The sequence below is a fragment of the Bos javanicus genome, chromosome 11 (genome assembly GCF_032452875.1).
Source record: "Bos javanicus breed banteng chromosome 11, ARS-OSU_banteng_1.0, whole genome shotgun sequence".
NCBI classification, from domain to species: domain Eukaryota; kingdom Metazoa; phylum Chordata; class Mammalia; order Artiodactyla; family Bovidae; genus Bos; species Bos javanicus.
The window spans coordinates 84,374,596-84,397,358 of NC_083878.1; the positions used below are offsets into that span (position 1 = coordinate 84,374,596).

Here is a 22,763-nt window from a genome sequence, read left to right on the forward strand (position 1 = left end):
AATTTTCTTTGTTCACATACATGTGCTAGCAGAGTTTTCATGAACTTACTAGGGAACATACTAAATAATGTAAGCAACATAATAATACTAAATGGAATTCTCCAAGTTAACCTAATATAAAAGGCATATTTTTCTTCAGTGACAGGAAATTGTGCAGATCATTTTGTCATAGCTATGCTTGTTCTCACATCAAATCCAAAATAAATTATAGACATATAGTATGTGTTAGTGCTATGTTTTCATTGTGAGTTGAGCAAATCATAAAGCACTACTTAAAGTTACAATAAATGATCCTGAACTCATATATTCATTGTAAAACTTAGGAAGCAATAAACAGAGCCCAGGGACCTTACTTAGATCAGACATTTATACTTTTAACACTTTGTAGAAATAATATTTGGGCTTCCCATTTGGCTCAGCGATAAAGAATCCAGCTACCAATGTGGGAGACACAGGAGATGTGGGTTTGATCCCTGGGTCAGGAAGATCCCCTGAAGGAGGAAATGGCAACCCATTCCAGTATTCTTGACTGGAAAATCCCATGGACAGAGAAGTCAGGTGGGCTACAGTCCATGGGGTTGCAAAGCGTTGAACACAACTGACCATGCACACACATTAAAGTATTAAATTAGTATTAAATATTTACATAAAGATATGCATATGTATAAATTGTCCTGAGTTCCAGCGTTTCAATGAATAAATATATTCTTAAGTAGTTATTTCAGATCCTAAAAGATGATGTTGTTAAAGTGATGCACTCTTTATAACTTTGGAAAACTCAGCAGTGCTACAGGGCTAGGAAAGGTCAGTTATCATTCCAAACCCAAAGAGTTGGACTCGACTAAGCACGCATACACAGACTGATGGAAATATATTTACATTATCATTTCCCTCATGGCATTTACAGTTGGACCGTGTGTCTGGGGATCAAAGATATAGATACGGATTCCTTTCCTAGAATACACAAGTTATGTAAATTCTGGTGTGTTATTGACTTCTAAGCTGTGTAATCACTTCAACTATAAAATAAAGATCAAAATTGTTATATTGAAAGATAATTTGCAGAATTAGGTATAATTCATATAAAGCATATAACTCAGTTCCTGGCTTAAATTATGGGTGCTATAATTATGATATTTTTAGTAATATTAATACTCCTCCTAATAAAATGTAATGATGGTTGGAAAACAAAAGTCCTATATCACCAGCAAAAACTGTCCCAAATTTAGACAATATATTTACGTGGATGATTAAGCAGTCTTCCTCAAAGAGATGTATCTGCAATAGTTTGGAAGATGAATGGATTTCAACATGTAGAAATTAGAGGGAGAAACTTCTGGTAAACTTACTAATACACTCAAAGGGAAAGTTCCAAGAGAGACTTGGACTGTGATTTGGGAACACAAGCAATCCACTGTGTGTGAAGATAGAAAGGAATGATGGAATTCTTCCACGTATAAGACTATCAGCAGACTAGAATTTATAGGAAAAGAATCTTGCTTCAAACATCTAGAAATAGTAAATAATTTCCCTTGTGGCTCAGACAGTAAAGCATCTGCCTAAAATGCGGGAAACCCAGATTCGATCCCTGGGTTGGGAAGATATCCTGGAGAAGGAGATGGCAACCGACTCCAGTACTCTTGCCTGGAAAATTCCATGAATGGAGGAGCCTGGTAAGCTACAGTCCATGGGGTCACAAAGAATTAGACACTACTGAGCGACTCCACTTTAAGTGAATAGATGAATTTACAAAAGTAAACCTAATGGACACCGAAAGGAATAGGATGCTAAAAACGGAAACTCAATATTAAACTCTATATTAAATCAGGGAATAGAGCCTTTGGTCCAATGTATGGCTGAGAGTCAGGTTCCTAGACTCGTGCCTTAATCTATATCCCTCAAAATGCCACATACCTAAGGAAAGAGTGCTTCGGGATTAATTTCATTCTTTGGAAAATATGAAAGTGAAAGTCATTCAGTCACATCCAACTCCTTTTGACCCCATGGATTATACAGTCCATGGAATTCCCCAAGCAAGAATACTGAAGTGGGTAACCTGTTCTTTCTCCAGGGAATCTCCCCAACCCAGGAACCGAACCCAGTTCTCCCACATTGGAGACAGATTCTTTACATTCTGAGCAACTAAGGAACAATAACACAATGATTTTCTCTTAAGGATTGAATCTGATTAAAATGAACAATGAAACAAAAAAATCTCTTCAGATAAAATGTAATCATCAGACTAACCTTTTTTAGTTCAGAATGTGAATCTATATCTGTATCTGTATCCATCAATTAAGTTCAGTTCAGTCCAGTCACTCAGTCGTGTTCTACTCTAAGATCCCATGGACTGCAGCATGCAAGGCTTCTCTGTCCATCACCAATTCATGTCCATCGAGTTGGTGATGCCATCCAATAATCTCCTCCTCTGTTGTCTCCTTCTCCTCCTGCCTTCAATCTTTTCCAGCATCAGGATCTTTTCCAAATAGTCAGTTCTTCGCATCAGGTGACCAAAATATTGGAGTTTCAGCTTCAGCATCAGTCCTTCCAATGAATAGTTAGGATTGATTTCCTTTAGGATTGACTGGTTTGATCTCCTTGCAATCCAAGGGACTCTCAAGAGTCTTTCCAAGACCACAGTTCAAAAGCATCAATTCTTCCATGCTCAGCTTTCTTTATGGTCCAGCTCTTTCATCCATACATGATAAGGTTTTACCTGCATAGCTGAGGTTATTGTTATTTCTCCCAGCAATCCTGATTCCAGCTTGTGCTTCATCCAGCCTGGCATTTCACATGATGTACTCTGCATATAAGTTAAATAAACAGGGTGAAAATACATAGCCTTGACATACTCTTTTCCCAATTTGGAACCTGTCCATTGTCTGGTTTTAACTGTTGCTTCTTGACCAGCATACAGATTTCCCAGGAAGCAGGTGAGGTGGTCTGGTATTCCATCTCTTGAATAATTTTCCAGTTTGTTGTGATCCACATAGTTATGATTATCTGTATCTATAATCCTTATCTATACATACATCAGTTCAGTTCAGTTCAGTTCAGTTGCTCAGTCATGTCCAACTCTTTGCCACCCCATGAATCGCAGCACACCAGGCCTCCCTGTCCATCACCAACTCCCAGAGTTCACCCAGACTCACATCCATCGAGTCAGTGATGCCATCCAGCCATCTCATCCTCTGCCATCCCCTTCTCCTCCTGCCCCCAATCCACCCCAGCATCAGGGTCTTTTCCAATGAGTCAACTCTTCGCATGAGGTGGCCAAAGTACTGGAGTTTCAGCTTTAGCGTCATTTCTTCCAAAGAAATCCCAGGGCTGATCTCCTTCAGAATGGACTGGTTGGATCTCTTTGCAGTCCAAGGGACTCTCAAGAGTCTTCTCCAACACCACAGTTCTAAAGCATCAGTTCTTCGGTGCTCAGCTTTCTTCACAGTCCAACTCTCACATCCGTACATGACCACAGGAAAAACCATAGCCTTGACTAGACAGACCTTTGTTGGCAAAGTAATGCCTCTGCTTTTCAATATGCTATCTAGGTTGGTCATAACTTTCCTTCCAAGGAGTAAGAGTCTTTTAATTTCATGGCTACAATCACCATCTGCAGTGATTTTGGAGCCCCAAAAAATAAACTGACACTGTTTCCACTGTTTCCCCATCTATTTCCCATGAAGTGATGGGACCGGATGCCATGATCTTCGTTTTCTGAATGTTGAGCTTAAAGCCAACTTTTTCACTCTCCACTTTCACTTTCATCAAGAGGTTTTTTAGTTCCTCTTCACTTAAAGGACATACTTTCTTTCTGATAAGATTAGTAATGCTAATTTCTTCCAGTGGAGCTAAGGTTGGGCAGATTCACTAGTACTCATACTTAAAAGTTTGGAGTTTCCTAAATTCAGTGTTATTCACCTGTATCATAAACCCACTGTATACACAGCATTTACTTAGAACTACCTCCAATGGGAGTTGAGAGAGAAAGGGCAACCGTTGGTAACATGAAGTTCATTCCACCTTCCATGAGTGCCATGTGTAATAAAGCCCTTTATCTCCAACCCAGGAGTCTAATGTCTTGGGCTACTATCTATGAAATTGTAGCTTCCATGTAACTGTTAATTTACCAGTAGGGTAAAACCCAAACTATCTGCAGTTCTTCACAGTATATATTAGCTGAATTTAGAAGAAGTGACCTTTTCTTTCTAAGATTGCACTTCCTAATTTGCATAATTCATGAGCTGAATTATACATAAGATTCCATTCAATGCTGAGATTTTAAGGTTTGAGTATTCTAATTATTTTAATACTAATTCTTAGGATGCCAAGATGGCAATATTCCTGCCTATACATATTAATTCCCCAGACACATTAATTCCCCAGACAGTGGCCAATGGTGTAGTCTGTTGGCCAAGTTAGATGGTGTCACATTTTCAAAATGATAGTTTGTCTTAATTGAGAATTAGGAGAAATGACAACCCACTGCAGTGTTCTTGCCTGGAGAATCCCCATGGACAGAGTCGCCTGATGGGCTGCAGTCCATGGGGTCACAGAGTTGGACATGACTGAAGAGACTTAGCATGCACAGGACACACAGATGTGATGCAATTCTGATCACTTTTTTCTTTCGTGGGCTTCCTTTGTGGCTCAGTTGGTAAAGACTCCACCTGCAATGCAGGAGACCTGGGCTTGATCCCTGAGTTGGGAAGATCCCTTGGAGGAGGGCATGGCAACCCATTCCAGTGTTCTCACCTGGAGAATCCCCAGGGACAGAGCAGCCTGGAGGGCTACAGTCCATGGGATCACAAAGATATGAATCAGCTCTGTAAAATCATGTTCAAATAATTGACTCACATTTTTAAGGACTTACTAAGTACTACACAGTTTACATATAAAATACTTTTAAACCCACTATAAATGTTAATATAAATAAAAACTTGCAAAGTAGTCATTATCACTGAAGATAAGGGATATGAAAAATGTAAGGTCACATACCTAGTAAATGAGGTTTATCTAATTCAGGTTTCAGGCAAACATCTTGTTGGTTTCTCAGTATTCACCTCGAAATCCTTATTATTAGATCATTTCTCCAAAATAGGGTCTCTTAATTCATAGGTTTCTGATTGTTTTTTCCTTTTCCCAGAATGTTTCCAAAATAAGACATTTGCTGAAGATCTACAATTAGGGTTTTCCAATTTCAGAGCATTATTTTCTTTTCTTTTCACTTTCATGCATTGGAGAAGGAAATGGCAACCCACTCCTGTGTTCTTGCCTGGAGAACCCCAGGGACGGGGGAGCCTGGTTGGCTGCCGTCTATGGGGTCGCACAGAGTCGGACACGACTGAAGTGACTTAGCAGCAGCATTTTCTTCTCTGTATACATGAAATAGGGAGGGACTCAGCTAACATTAAAATGAAATAAAGCAAAACCTCACAAAATACTGCTTAAAGGTAAAGGGACCTGGCTTTCTACCAACTATGTTACTCCTAAAGGATTATTTATGGGCTTCACTTGAAAGGAGAGTAATTACAAAAGAATTACAATTAGTAGTCTCCCACACAGAATCACCAAGAAAAAGTATTAAAGTAACCTAGAAATGGAAACATTATTCCACAAGTGATAGTTGAAGACTAATTTCCTGACTGAGTTTTCTTTGACACAAGAGATATTCATATGGAGACAAAAATAAAACTTATACAGTTTAAAATCTTGTTAATGGACTTCTCATGAATGCAAATCTTGTTAATGGAAATCTCATTAATCTCAACTGTAAAGAATCTGCCTGCAATGCAGGAGATATAGGTTTGATCCCTGGTTTGGGAAGATCCCATGGAGGAGAACACAGCTACCCACTCCAGTATTCTTGCCTGGAGAACCCCATGGACAGAGAAGCCTGGAGAGCTACAGTCCATAGAGTTGCAAAGATTTAGACATGAGTAAAGCAACTGAGCGTGCAATCATGTGACCACCAGAAAATATAAGCATCTTTGACCTTAGGACCTGTTGTTTTCTAGAAGAATTACTTACTATTAACTTACTATTCTAGAGACTAGGTTTTTAAGATAATTTCATTTGTCTACCAGTAAGGGAGAAAATACCCACTCCAGTGTTCTTGTCTGGAGAATCCCAGGGACGGCGGAGCCTGATGGGCTACCGTCTATGGGGTCACACAGAGTTGGACACGACTAAAGTGACTTAGCATAGCATAGCATAGCAAGGGAGAAAACACACCATAATTGAATCGATCTTTCTTTAAACTTAATATCTCTGATGCACCCAACATTTTGCTATAGTCTTTGTAGTAAAAAGAGTGACCTAGGGGGGTGGGATTGGAGAAGACAATAGCACCCCACTCCAGTGCTCTTGCCTGGAAAATCTCTTGGGCAGAGGAGCCTGGTAGGCTGCAGTCCATGGGGTCCTGAAGAGTCGGAGAAGACTGAGTGACTTCATTTTCACTTTTCACTTTCATGCATTGGAGAAGGAAATAGCAACCCATTCCAGTGTTCTTGCCTGGAGAATCCCAGGGATGGGGGAGCCTGGTGGGCTGCCGTCTGTGGGGTCACACAGAGTCGGACACAACTGAAGCGACTTAGCAGCAGAAGGGTGGGATGGGGAGGGAGATAGGAGGGAGTTCCAAAAGGGAGGGAATATATGTATACCTATGGCTGATTCATGCTGAGGTTTGACAGAAAACAGCAAAATTCTGTAAAGCAATTATCCTTCAATAAAAAATAAATTAACTTTATAAAGTCATGACCTAGTATTAGTCTTTGATCTGCCATTAGCTACTATAAGACATTAAACAAACCATCTACTATCTGTGAGCTTTGTATTCTTCATCTGCAAAATTGATCACTGATACCAACAGTAATGCATTTATTAAAGTTCCCTGGAAGCGACAAGGCACTAAAAATAAATTTTGTGTTTTTAAAGTGTTTATAGTAATTTCATATTATATACAGTAATTATACTAATAATACATATAAGGCATATGTATTGCTTGTAGAAATGTCATTCTTTAAGAACCTACAACTTTGTTTCTAGACTCTAGTTTAACATTGCCAGATGATTATAATGAACTGGTTTCCATCTTCCATAAAATGCATGATTAGCAGAGACTGTGAACTTAGTTTAGCTTCCGTGTTACTAAGTGATTTACATTTCTGGTCATTATCCATATTATATTATTTTTTAACTAATTATTTTTTAAGTCATGACCTCTCATGGCAACTTAAGAAACTGCCTGAAACACAAAGATGTTTTTAAAAATTTGGCAGGAATAATGCATAAAGACATTTATCTTAGCAATGTTTAGAATAACAACTGTGTGGAGGCTAAATTGACAGTAATAAATAGAAAATTCAGTAAATATACACTCTTCACTTGGAATATAGTACATCCAAAATAACATTGGTTACAAAAAAATGTTTTAATAGTACTAAAGAATACTGAAATCATGTCAAGTGAAAAAGTGATACAAAGTTATAAGATTTCAAAGACAGTGACGTTTACCTAGTTTTTAGGACTATACATATTAAATAGACAAATCTGAATTAGAATTTCAGTTCTACCAAGTACTAGTTATATTATTAAAAGAACATTAATATCTCTTCCATTTGCCTGATCAATAAAAAAAGAGGTAATAATACTTTCTTCATATGGATTTTATGAGGATACGTAGTTCAATGCTTGCTTTAAATGCAATCATTCAAATAAAAGTTAATAATTTTCAATATTACCACTGTTATTATGTTGAGAACCATGGCCAAAAAAAAAAAAAAAAATCTGCCAGAGTAAGAGAAAGAGAGAGTGCTAATTCTTGTTTTTCTACAAAAGTTTTTTTCTTTAGGTATTATCTAAAACCTCTAAGCAAAAAAAAAAAAAAAAAAAAGTATATAAGCATTATTAAGAAATATAGGATAAATGCCAGGATAAATAGCTGAAACCATTGAAAGCTATTGCTCTTCTGGGACAAGAATTATTGGCAGAAAGTGGTGGGTCAGGTTATTGTTCTTATTATAAGCTTTGTAATTCAATCTGTATTCCATTGTACATCTATCACACTGATAACGATGAAAATTACATTTGAAAAGAGAAATGCATTAGATGGTGAAACTGAACAATCTACTCTGTTATCTTAATGCTCTAGGATGGTTGTTTAGAGCCTAGAATTGGCAAATTAAAGCAGCTTAATACAAGAATACTGTTACATTTTCTGAAAAGAAAACCAAATTGAATCAACTATGCTTTTATTTGTGTTTTCCATTATTTAAATTGTTTATGTATATCTAGGCAGTATCTTGCCCCCTCTCCCCAACCTCTTTTATCCTCTCCAGTCCCTCCCAGAGTTAATCATCAATGGAGAAATCAGTGTTCCCCCTGCCAGGCAAGCTTTCAGATCTCTGCAAGTATCATATATCAGTAACACTGCTTCATATTTTGAAATGTATTGGAATCTTTCTATATTACCTGTTTGAAGCTTATCAATATTGATAAATTTAGATCCAGTTCATAAACTAAATCAGAGTATTTACCAATATTTTTGGTAATAATATGAATGGTAGATATTTCCATTCTCCACTCTTCTTCACTATCTAAAGTTTTCAAGATGGGCACTAGCCTTTATCTTGTCTTGCTTCATTTGCTCTGGAAATCTCTCTGAAGCAACATAGCCTTGGTAAGGAAAGTGAATAAACCAGGAGGTCGTGCATTAATTCATGGAACGTCACTTAGAGAAGACAGTCTTCAGCCCAATGTTTTCTATTTAGCTTTGATGACACAATTACCATCGCATGAGCCAAAAGGTGTATGAGAAGACTTTCTGCATGGATGAAAATCGTGTCAATATTCAGCCGGCATTAGTTGAGTTTCTTCACACTGAGGGCTGCACTCTTCCAGATTTTCATTGGAAGCCTGGCCAAGTCAGCACCATTCATTAACTGCCTCTCTACTGAATAGGAAAAATGAATGAAGTCCTTTAATCTGACATTAATAAATGGCAATCATTTGGGAAACTATTCAAATGGAAAATGTTGAGGTTCATCATTGAAATTATATTTGATGACTTGGGTTTGTTCTGGCCCATTTAAAGGTATAATTTTCACAAAACTTTATCCATGATGGTAGGTGATAACAGGTACTCTAGCCAAATCATAGGGTGAGTTTAAGCAGGACTCAATAGGACCAAGAGGCATTTTCATGGAAAAAATATGAAAGCTGAAAGTACCACTGTGGCACATCTGCTGCTGCTGCTAAGTCACTTCAGTCGTGTCTGACTCTGTGCGACCCCATAGACGGCAGCCCACCAGGCTCCTCTAGGGGAAGAATTTCTCAAACTTATAAGAGTTAATCTGTTTTTTTCTTTAAAGAAAGTATAATTAAGCACAAAGGCAACTAGATCGGCCCTTATTCACCTCATTTTACAGATGGGAAAGTTAAAGATCAAACAGAAAAACCAAGGAAGTTACTGTAATTCTTCTTTCAGAGTTCAATGATGGAATATTCTTCAAAAGAATTATCAATACTTACCTCCTAAATCCTTTGGTAGCATTTAGAAACACCTTATAAGTAAACAAGTACAGAAAGAAAATACTGTACTACTTTTACTTCATATTTCTGTAATAAAATGGTTTGCAGTGCGTGCAATGAGTACATCATTTAGATCAAGATTAGAGACAGATGATTTGTAAATTAGGTGACATGAAGTGAGCTTTGAAAAATGAATGTATATTGCATCAAAATGTGTTATTTCTTTTCGTTTCTTTTATTTCAACCACTCTGTGATCTTCAATAAGGAAAGAGACCAAGCTTTTCCAGATTGGTATACACAGTGCTTGAATGACACCGAGAACAGGGTATGTGAGTGTGGCTTGCACATCTCAATTCAAGTTGAATTTGAGTACGCACATTGAAAACTCTAAATGTAGTTCAGAAAAAACATACATGTTTTGTTTCATGAATGTTCATTTTCTTCCTTCAATAACTGGTAAATAATTGGCTGCCAGATGAGTTTTGCCTCTGCTGTGGCTATTTTTGATGGGATAATTTTGTTAAACATCTCTGCATATCACAAATATTATCCAAGAAAATAAAAAGTATTCACAGCACTCAAACAGTAGGAAATGTCTATGTAAAGATCCAGAAGATTCAAATTAAACATTAGTAGATTTCCTTGAGAAAACATAAAACAACCAGCCATTCGTTTGCTGATTCATACATTTATCAAATATAAACTAAGAGCCTGCTCTATGCCAAGAAGGGTTATGTAAATATCAAAGATGGCCAATATCCTTTCATGATACTTTTCTCATCTCCCTATAAACAACTTTATTATTATTCACATACTTCAGACAAGAAGACTGAAGTACATCTCAATTCTTCTATTGTCTTCCAGTTTTTTCTCTACACACAAGTCAGAACCTTAAGAGGATGCTGCACTACTGCTACCTCCTTAAATACCGAGAGTAACTGACATGGGCAATGCCCGTACCATTTATGTATACTTAGTTTTTTTGCTAACATGGATTCATTGTTTAAAACATGCTCCAACAGGAACTGTTCATGCTACATACATGAAACTGTGTGTCAGAAATTGTGGCAATATACTAGATAAACAAAAATAAATGACACAGTTGTTGTCCATAAGAGGTTCAGAGACTGAGGAGGGCAGGTATATAAACATAAAATTTCCAAGAAAAAATTGCTAGATATGCTAATAGAGATAAGTATTAGTATTAGTCACTCAGTCGTGTCTGACTTTTGTGACCCCATGGACTGTAGCCCGCCAGGCTCCTCTGTCCATGGGATTCTCTAGGCACAAATACTGGAGTGGGTTGCCATTTCCTCCTCCAGGGGACCTTCCCAATTGTACATAAAGGAGACTTCATTAATGTGCATTAGAGGATACCCCAGGTTAACTGTCATAGAAAACTGTCTCTTGAGCCTTTAAATTCTATACTAATTCTACACCTCTGGTTGGCCAATTGTCTGTTTCTTTATTTAGGTTTTAAAGAGAATGACCTGGGGCTATTTGTTTCCATCAACCTGACTGCGAATCTAAAGGTGCAGTTGAAATGTCTATTTTTCTTGCCATCCTCAGAAGAGATTGCTGCAGATCTACTCTATGATTCTCATTATTTTCAGCTTACAATACAAATATCTTATTATTTTTTGCAACCTATGTCCAACCAGTCCATTCTGAAGGAGATCAGCCCTGGGATTTCTTTGGAAGGAATGATGCTAAAGCTGAAACTCCAGTACTTTGGCCACCTCATGCGAAGAGTTGACTCATTAGAAAAGACTCTGATGCTGGGAGGGATTGGAGGCAGGAGAAGAAGAGGACGGCAGAGGATGAGATGGCTGGATGGTATCGCTGACTCGATGGACATGAGTCTGAGTGAACTCTGGGAGTTGGTCATGGACAGGGAGGCCTGGTGTGCTGCGATTCATGGAGTCACAAAGAGTCGGACATGACTGAGCGACTGAACTGAACCGAACAGATGTCTTATAATAAAGCAGTGCTGAAAAATTAAATAGAAGAATGTTCAGTTGCCATATAGGCTACAAAAATGATTTGCTGGTGGTTATTTTTAAGCTTGATTCTAAATAGATTTATGAAGAATGGCACTTGGAAGACATGGTTCAAATTTTGCTATTTAAGGTATCTTGAAATTATAGGCTCAATCTCCCTAAAATGTCAAAAAGCATAGAGCTTAGGCTCTTAAGGGTATAGCAGTGATAAAGTTTTCATAGTCATTTCTAAAAAGCAACACTGAATAGTTTTCTGTCTCCAACGATTCTCTAATATACTTGTAGAGGAAGGCAATAGAAAACCAAGAATAAAAATAGCTGAGCTCTCCAAAATTGGGCTTCCTGCTTACTTTCCCTGTTCAAATAATAGAGGAGACACCATCTTGCAATAGAGGCTTCATAGACAACTGGGCTTCTCCAGTGACAGTCAGCATTCGATGCCCCATATCTCTTGGTTCTTCTTGTTGCCAATGGTCGGCCTGGTGATGGTGGTGAAATGGGAGCAATTAATCTGTAGATGAGGGAGGGCTTCCTTTAACAGTTGAAGGGTACTGTCTGGTATGATTCCAAAGACTTGTTGTGTTTTTAATGTGGGAATTTCTCCAAGTTCAAGTAAAGTTTCAGGTATTATGTCCTAGCACCAACTGAGTGATAGGTGTTGGAGGTAGTTGAGTTGGTAAAATTCTGGAAAGCAGTCATTTTTCAGCATGACATATCACTTAAGTCTAGGTGGACAAGATTGGGACATCTTCCAACCAAGGTAGAGACATCTGATCTCTGCAGATTCTTTCAGTACCCGCTGAGATTCAGCTCGGTTATGGTCTCTGACACATGTGCAATAGCTACCTGTACAGGCTTTTCAGTGAAATCATAGCACCAAGAGAGGTTCAGTTCATCCAGTCTGGAACAGCTACTCAGCAGTCTTCAGGGCAGATTCAGAGAATCCAGAACACCCAGAAAGGTTTAGTCACAGTAAATTTGTGTTCTGAGCAAGATTATCAACAACGGTATCTGAAAGTCGGAGGCCTTCCAGGCTGAGATTCTGCAACTTGGAGCAGTGAGACAGAAGGCCATGCAGGGTAGACACATCGATCAGAGTTCAAAAGGTCCAGGTGCTGTGGACAAAAAGAGCTGAAATGTTCAACTAACGGTTGGTCCATAAATGATCGTGGACAGCGGAAGGCAACCACCCCTCGGGACAAAAGCCGACCAACCACATCTGGGTAGAGGTTTCTGCCTGCGAGGTCTACAGTCTGCCAGAGAGACTCATCAAACGCTAGATATTACCATCTCTTACAAACACTGGAGACTTTGAGGAGTTCAGGGATGCACAGACAGGAAAAGATTCCTAAAAGCAGCTCGTCTGGAAGGGAGTCCCAAGAAACACCTGGAAATTTCTCTCAGTTTAGCTTAGGTCTGCGGACAATCACAAAGTCCTTGTCATTGCCTTTGCTTTTCAGCCGTTTTCTTGGGGGGCTCTGTGGGTGGCCCAGGTTTGAAAGCAGTTCCTGGGGGATGTTCTCACTGTCCACCTCCTCCTTCTCCAGGGCGGGACCCCCATGCCTGAAAGCAGTTCAGAAGTCTTGCTAGAATCCCATCCCCACGTGAAACTGGTGGTAACATTGCCACTCTGGTCAGGTATTTCCTGGAGGTGTTTCCTGTGCATGGCGTCCGCAGGTTCAGGAGTTAAGGATTGATTAAAATGTTGCACAAAAGCAAAGATCATGCTTCTTTAGGACTTTGAGCATCTAGCTTGATTAATAGCTCAGATTCAATGAGCAATCACTGTAGGCAAAGGAAGTACACCTGATGATTGACTCTAACTTCCTAACCGTGGTGTTAAAGGATATCCAGGATCTGACTTGAACCCATGCTTCAGCCTCATCTTCAGTTCCTCCCTGTCACACCCCCTGCACCCTACTCCTAAGTATTACCAGAACTCTTCAAACATCCTTTGACTTCTATAATATTTTATATTTTTGTTCTTCCATTGCCCACTAATGCCTCACATATAAATACCTTGAAGAAAGTACACTCATGTCACCACTCATTTAAAATGGGTCTATATTTAAGTCCCAGATAACTAATTCAGTTAATATCATATTAAACCTAAGAGACCATTAATTAAAGGATAAACTACTATGTTTGGTATTGCTATGAATAAAAATTAGTGTGCTTCCAATATTTATGATAATATGCATTCAATTTTAAGAGGCATCTGATTTCAGTGATGTTCATATATGAAAAAGTATCTTAGTATTAATAATATGCAGTGATAAATTATGAAGTAAAATGTTTTTGCTCATTAGACAAATGAGGAAACTTTGACAAAAGGGAGTAAAATAATTTCCTGAAGACCAGACAGCCAGTCTAATTTAGGAATAAAATTAAGAGTCCCTGATTGCTGCAATGGTGTAATTTTCAGTTTACCATAATTTAAAGTATGAATTATTTATAGTAGAAATAACAAGTTGAAAAATATGTCTCTTCTTTGATACACGACATGCCAGTTTTAGAGAAGAACTCATTTAATGTACAAAATTCAATCTAAATTAGTTGTATTTTACTTTAAAAATGTGATTTAATTAATATGTTAAAATTGAAGTTTTGTCATCAACAAAATCTTTTTAAATGAAACATCCTTAAAATGATTGTGTTCCGTTTATCAATTTTAGCACATAAATATAATACGACTACACTTAATTGCAATAAAATTGAAAATGTAAAATTCAAAAATATTTATATACAAAATAAACCCTAACTTGTACATTGACATTTTACCAATGAGGAAACACAGATGTAGAGAAGTTAGGCCACTGGCCAATTATTCAAATAAAATTTCAAGTTAACGTAGAATTTTCAGTGCATCTTGAATGTGCCCTCATACTGGGTTTATATGATCTATCTTTTCCAGTTGTAGTCAATCTACCACTTAGCCAAATTAATTTTGTAAACCATCTTTGATTTGTTCTATCATTTGGATATATTTTGTGGTCCTCAAAATATTAGAAGAAAATACTCTGTGTTTTAGGCCAACTCAATTTTATGAGTGCATAATTTTACTAGAAATGTTATTTCTCTGATTTAATGAAACAGAAATCCTGCCACAGTCTGTTATTACTCAGTGGGCAAGACTGGCCTGAGCCAGTTGACAGTCATTTAGCCTTGCAGTAGTGTGTTAGACAACTTATTGAGTGTAATGATTATTTGATGAGACAAGCTATTAAAATGGAGTCTGCCAAAGATGAAGAATAGTGGATAACTCTCATTTATTTTAATTTTTTTTCCCCTGTTTTCAACTGCTGAGACAAGCCTGCTCTCACTTTGATCTGCCAGTATGAGAACACATATGATGGCCTAAGGGCACTGTGAGTGAATGAAAGAGAAAGAAGGGAAAAGTGCCTATTTTGTGCCAGGTATTTCTTAAATCAATTTTAGTAGATGTCTGGTTGAAATCTCTTAACTACTTTAAGAGTTTTCCCTGTTGAGTTCACTGATGCTCTGAAAAGTAAAACTGCTTATCCAAGCTCATGTGGGTGGTAAACAAGCAATGTGACATCCCATAGTCTGATTTGAGTTCCTATAATTCTTTAGGCTATATTACAATACAGTGATTTTATTGTGGGTATATTAATCGTAAAGTTTTCACATATTTAGTGTAGTTGGCATAGTGAAAAAATTCACGTATTTATAGATGGGCTTCCCTTGTGGCTCAGCTGATAAAGAATCTGCCTGCAATGCGGGAGACCTGGGTTTGATTTCTGGATTGGGAAGATCCCCTGGAAAAGGGAAAGGCTACTCACTCCAGTATTCTCGCCTGGGGAAATCCACGGACCATATAGTCTATGGGATCACAAAGAGTCGCATACGACTATTGTATTTATAGATAGCTTTTGCAAATATCCTGAAGATTCTAAATACCTATTAAAGGGTTGAGGTTGGGACTAAAGGGAAACAGTGAGCTGAGCTGGAATCATAAAACAGGATACACTGCATTCTCCAGACTAGGGTCATAAAGTTGGAATATTCCCGGAGACCTGAGAAATGTTTAATGCAAGGTTTTGAACTGATTATTTGAAGTGTCAAATTGTTCATTGGTTTCTGTGCATCCCTGGCATCCATTGACTTCTAAACACATAATCAGATAGTGAGAGTCTGTGTAAGTATTGATGCTTTATGATACAGACTTGCATAAGCTTTTCTGAGACTTGTCTGAAATCTCTCTATTACAGGATACACTAGTAATACAAACTTTCCATGGAGGGGTGATCACACCAACACACACATGGAGGACTTGCAAAAAACATAATACAATCTTTTCTTATGTCTATGCAGTTCAAAGAAACCAGAAGTTCTACAAATCCCTACTACAATATAGTTGGCTACTACAATACAGTAAGGGGTAAAGATAAGCATTGCTCTTCTATGGCAGGTGTATTGCAAAAATATTTTCTTCTTCCTTTTTAATTTCTTTTCTAGTTTCTCCAAAATAAGTCTTTTTTATGTGGGAGTAATATCTTAGAGAGATCACAGAGCACTGAACTCATTTGAGGCACTTAAATAAATTATGTGATATTCAATATCTAGGTTGATCTATCTTATAGTGAAATTCATATAATTGTGTCTTTTCTTCTTTAAAAAAAAAAAGTCAACAAATTATAAGTGATTCTCCTGTGTGGGGACTAAGCATTTTGAATTAAGTCATAATTATGGAAACTTTATCAAATTAGGATAAATGAGGCAAAGAGTTTTTATGCCATAGGTTGAATTAAAGTTAGTCTCAGCTATATATATTAAAGAAAGCTATAATTAACTTTTGGGATTTTCCAGGAATTACCATCTGAACCATCCCTGGCCCAGATGGTAAAGAATCTGCCTGCAATGCGGGAGACCTGGGTTTGATCCCTGGGTCTGGAGGATCCCCTGCAGAAGGGAATGGCAACCCACTCCAGTATTCTTGCCTGGAAAATCCCATGGATGGAGGGGCCTGGTGGGCTACCATTCATGTGGTCGCAAAGAGTTGGACACGACTGAACAACTAACACACATAATTAACTTTAAGAAATCAAATGGGAAAACAAAACAAAAAATACATCCTCTAAATGTGTGGCTTACAGTTTAATTTGGATTCAAACTGCATCTTTTAAACAGCAGTGTCAGGATCACAAGTCACTTTGAAATGTCATAAAAAAATGTTACAAGTTTGTAGTTGAAGGGTCTTAGAGGGACTATTTGAAGTTTGGTACTTTCTTTGTTCAGTGATTCACTTACAGGTTATTCAGACCTTCCTTGGGAAAAAAAATGAAAGCAGGATGGCATTTTGGAAGTGATCATTCTGAAACCTCTGTGAGTGATGAACTAGATAAGTTATCCTTAAGATGAAAATTGTGTTTGCAATAGGAGCCAATACCTCTTGTCAAAGCTTATGTGCATACATATTGCCAGATTTTTTCTTTCTACTTATGCTAGAATCCCAGTGCACAGAGTATCCACAGATACTGTATCTAATAATGCATTGTGGAATTTAATACTTATTAGAAACCTTGAAGATACTAAGAAGGGAATTCAAATAGATACCTTATGGAGATTAAAATATTGTTAGAAAAAATGGGAAAAGTATTATGATCTCAAAGTAGTATCATATTTTGTTTCATTATTCTTGATTAGGTTGTAAATAATTTATCATCAAAATTCACAAAAATTTCATCTATTACCCAGAGGATTAGATATAGATCACATAATTTTGTGTTCTGCTTATTTTCTTACTGACCACTCTCCTGGCATTGATTTTGGAGATTCCAAAGGAGACAACTTTGTTGCTAAAATAATAAGTGTAAAAGAAACAGGCTAGAGTTACATTATTATTTATTAAGAAAAAATAGTGCAAAATGGAAACCTAAAGACCATCTAGTCATATGTTCACAATTTTCCCCTAATGTCACTACAACAGGAAAAAATTACAAGTATTTTCACTTGTAAATATTACAGAAATGTAAAAAATTTATAACACTAATGCAATTGTATATATGATATTTTCAATAAGAGCACATATTTATATAGATAATTCAGTCTATTAATAGAATCTCTAAAATTATTTACTTCAAAATACTGTAGGAAACAAGAACTTGATCTTTACATTTTTTCTAGACAGTTTTAATATATCCTATCCAAATATCAATTACAAATTGGAAACCTCTGCCCATTCTAAAATTTTATTTTTATTTAGATAATAGTGAAGAGGTTGAAACTCTACTTATGATAAATACAGAAACAAATAAAATTTTTACTATTCTCTAAAGAAATCAACTGTATATGATTAATTCTTTCTCTCATTTAAATGGAGCTCCATCTCTGTGTAAGGTAATGGCAAGGTATTTGAAAATACAAAGATGGCATATACGTTCAATATTCATGAAAACTATGAAAACAGGCAGTTTTCGTGTTTTCATATAATTATAAATTATATAGTGTTCATATAATTATAAGTTATATAATTTTCATATGATTATAAAATATATAATGCATATATTAATAACTATATATACATTAAAATCACAGTAAGATATTGCTACACACTATTAGAGTGACTAAAATTAAAACAATATTGGTGCTAACACCTAAAATTATCATATATGTGGAGAAATTTGATTGCTTATACATTTCACATGGGAATGTAAAATGGTAGTCACTATGAAAAAGTTTGGGTTTCCTTGGTGGTTCACATGGTAAAGAATCTGCCTGCAACGCAGAAGACCTGGGTTTTATCCCTGGGTCAGGAAGATCCCCAGGAGAAGGAAATGGAAACCCACTCCAGTATTCTTGCCTGGAGAATCCCATGGACAGAGGAACCAAAAGTTTAGAGCTTTCTAAAAAGATCTAGACATATAATCATCATTTAACCTTACAATTCAACTACTGTGAATTTATCCCAGAGAAATAAAAACACATTTACGCAAAAACCTGTACAGCAAAAATTCATAGAAGCTTTATTTATTATAGCTAAAATCTAGAATCAGTTCAAATGTTCTTCAACAGATGAATTGTTAAACAGTAGTACATTCATGTCATGGAATACTACTCAGTGATAGTAAGGACTAGTTAATTGATACACATAACTTAGGTAAATCTCCAGAGAATCATGCTGGGTGAAAAAAAAAATTTCCAAAAGGCTATAATATGCTATGTCATTTTATTTCTGATGACATTTTAGAAATGAAGGACAAATTTAGTGGTAAGGATTAGGGATGGTTGGGGAAACTGGTGGGATGTGGGTATGATTATTCAAGAACAACAGCCAAGATTTTATGGTGTTGGTACTGTCTAGAATCTTTGCTACAATGCTATGTACACAAAACTACCTATAATTAAATTTCACAGAATTTAATACATACTCATAGATATGAGTACCAGTAAAACTATGGATATCTAACTTACATTAACATAAAGTAGTTTACTCTCCTCACCTATATCTTGGTGTTTGCTCAAATTTGTGTCCATTGAGTCAGTGATGCTGTCTAACCATCTCATCCTCTGCTGCCCTCTTCTCCTTTTGCCCTCAATCTTTCCCAGCATCAGAGCATTTTCCAATGAGTTGACTCTGTGGCCAAATTATTGGAGCTTCAGCATCAGCCCTCCTGCTAATGAATATTCAGGATTGATTTCCTTTGTTCTTTTACTGTACTCAAATTTACAGTTACCTCAGTTAAAATATGTGTAACGTTCAGAAGTAAGAGAGTTTTAGTATCCCATATATTTCCACAAAATATAGTAAGTACTACATTAATAACACTCTAGTGTTCAAAGAATGAAATATTTTGAAATTAAAGCAGAAGGAAGAATAGGAAACCAAATTTAATCAGAGTCTAGTATTTACATAAGAAAAGAAAAATGAAAATCGCTTCTTCATGTTTGAAATCAGTTGTGAGCCAAGAATGTGAAATGTACGCTACCATGTACTTGCAAAGCCAGAGCTGGGAGAACATTAGTCATTGACCAGTGCATCAGGTACAAGGTAGATGAATTAAGAAGAGGAGAAAACAGAATGAAAAGAAAGAGTGTTATGAAACAAATGTGTTCCTAGGCAGTGAGTAATCAGAAATATACTGGAATAATACTGTTTCACAGTGATGATATCAAAGCCATCTATCACTGTGATTACAATATGCTGAGCCGCTGCATCACAGCTGTCCATGAGCTGCAGTATGTCTGGCTGCCCCACAGCAATATTGCAATTTTAATTAACATTTGGGGAGCAGCAGATCAGCTCAACAGTTCTTCTCATTTAATTGACAGCCTTTTGAAAATCGGGCTGCTTGTTTTATGCATGGACCATTGCTTACCACCTGCAGGATTTATTTGGATGGGTAGCTATTAAATCTTATCTGTTATCATCATGAAGCCAAATACACATAATTTTTGTTTTGAAGTGCACTTCAAGGAATGAGTTCACACATTAAAGGAGCTATGTTTTATAAAGGAATAGAGGACATTTTTTCTATTTATTTTGATCCTTCATAGAGAACATTTAGAGGATATACTGATATAATCTTTAGACACAGAAGTATACTTTATAGACGTTAATACTAGTACTTGAGGTAGAAACAATTTTTGAAATAGAATTCCATGAATGCTTTGAGACATACAGTAGATACTGTTGGTTGCTTACCTAGCATCACTCTCATCTTATTCCTTTGTAACAGAATCCTGGAGTTCTTCAGATACTCATCTCTCCAAGTTTGTGAATCTCATTCAGGAGTTATGGAGTCTATTCACAGCTCCATTAAATGGACTGAGAAAATCACAATAATCATATCTTCCTTTCTGATATTTGAATCAAGAATGACCACATGATCTAACACAAGTTGAAGTGGTTTACCAAAGTTTCTGTGAAAGTGTCCTTCTGTGTTTCCAACAGATGATGTTTCCTTCAAGTATCTCAGCTTTTAGGCTGAATATGTGAAAATGTCATTTTGTTTTTACAATCTCACATCATCCTATAATCTAGTGAGGAAGATATTTCATGGACTTAAATGTGGTCATTTCTATGAGATGCTATTGATGGATCAAATAAAATGTGGATGGATTATTGATCGTTCAATTTAATAATATGAATATCACAAGGATCTAGATACCATCAATATCCATGGGATACTGGAAACAACCCAAGGGTTCATCAACAGATGAGTGGATAAATGAAATGTTGGATATATATTAAGTTGAGCATTACTTAGCTATAAAAAGGAATGAAGTTCTGATACATGCAGCAGCAGGAATAAACCTTTGATATATTATACTGAATGAAATAAACCAGGTACAAAAGAATAAATATTGCATGTTTCCACTTACATGACATATTTAGAATAGGTGTATTCATTGCAAGTTTCCCAAGGGTGGCACAGGGTGGAGGAGTGGAAAATGGGGAGTTACTGGTTAATAAATATATAGTTTCTGGTTGAGATAATGAAAAGTTCTTGGAATAGATAGTTGTGATGGCTGCATAGCATTGTGAACATAAAATGCCACTGAATTGTACACTTAAAAGTGGTTAAAATGACAAATTCTAAGTTGTATACATATATATGTATCTTATGACAATAAAAAAGTAAAAGATTTTATAGATGATTGATATAGACAGTCCTTTCAGAGAATTTTCTATAAAATAAGTAGAGTTATTAAATGCTATTGGACAAGTAAGTGTGGGATAAAATCAGTATGAAAACTAAAAGTATTATAATTGTCATAATTAGTGACACTTAAGGACAGGAATGCATTTTGAAAATGTAACAGAGGAGAAATTTTAAAGATAAACTGAAAGAAAAGTAAAAAGAGAAAAAGTATATTCCCAGTAAATGGATTCTCTTTGAAAATTGAGATTGAAAAGGGGATATTATTTTGGAAAGGACATATCTGGCTCTTTGGAATTAATGAAGAGATGGATCTAACTGTATCATACGCACATCAATGTAAAGGAATAGAGATGCGTATTTCACTTTCAACCATTCCATGGGCTCTATTGACAAATGTATTTATGTGGAGTGAGTGTAATAGTAGGCCTGCAATTATTAGACTGAAAATGCTATGAAAGGTTATTCTAATTAGAAACTCATCTAGAGGTGAAAGAGAAGTTGCTGATGAAGCACTGGCTCAAATCTGTAGTTTAATTCAGATTAATGAATCTGAAAAGTAGTCGCTAATAAAATAGGGTATAAAATAGTAGAAGGGATCACAGTTACTGCATTCTCAATAATCAAGAAGCAAACTTTTATAGATGCAAAATACCAATGAATGTATTCATTTGGTTTAACAAATTAAAACAACAAAGCAAACAAAAGTAAACAAAATTAAGCTCAGGATATGTTTGCTATGAATATATTAATTTATTTTAATAAATTAAATGTTTGTTTTTATATGCAGAATCATCAATGGCTTAATGCATACTTGCTATTTTTTTGCCATCTCATTTTTGCTCTCACTCAAATTAAGGTTAGATAGGCTAAAATATTTGATTGCCATATAAGGTCCAAACAGTCCATCCTAAAGGAGATCAGTCCTGGGTATTCATTGGAAGGACTGATGCTGAAGCTGAAACTCCAATACTTTGGCCACCTCATGTGAAGAGTTGACTCATTTGAAAAGACCCTGATGCTGGGAGGGATTGGGGGCAGGAGGAGAAGGGGACGACAGAGGATAAGATGGCTGGATGGCATCACCAACCTGATGGACATGAGTTGGGTGAACTCCGGGAGTTGGTGATGGACAGGGAGGCCTGGAGTGCTGCAATTCATGGGGTTGCAGAGTTGCATACGACTGAGCAACTGAACTGAACTGAAGGTTCAAAGGGCTAAAATAAAAATGAGCATAGGAGAGGGACTCCTAAATCAGAATGTGAACTGAAAGAAGTCTTCCTGGAGTGGATTACAATTGTCTCATTTCTTTAAAAATGAATCTAAATAAACTCTAATATAATAAAAACTCAGTCTTGTCCGACTCTTTGTGAACCCACGGACTGTAGCCCACCAGACTCCTTTGTCCATGATGATTCTCCAGACAAGAATACTGAAGTGGATTGCCATTCCCTTCTCCAGAGGATCTTCCTGACCCAGGGATCAAAGCTGCATCTCCTGCATTGAAGGCAGATTCTTTACTGTCTGAGCTATAGGGAAATCCCTATAATAAACACTGAAGAAGAATCTATGTAGGCAGTTCTTAATCCTTGAGGGAAATTACAAAGATAT

At 36.6% G+C, this 22,763-nt stretch overlaps 1 pseudogene; it reads right to left on the bottom strand.

The window, feature by feature from the left end:
- Positions 1 to 11,926: 11,926 nt before the first annotated feature.
- LOC133256549 (S-phase kinase-associated protein 2-like) lies at positions 11,927 to 13,376 on the bottom strand (annotated as a pseudogene).
- Positions 13,377 to 22,763: the final 9,387 nt, after the last annotated feature.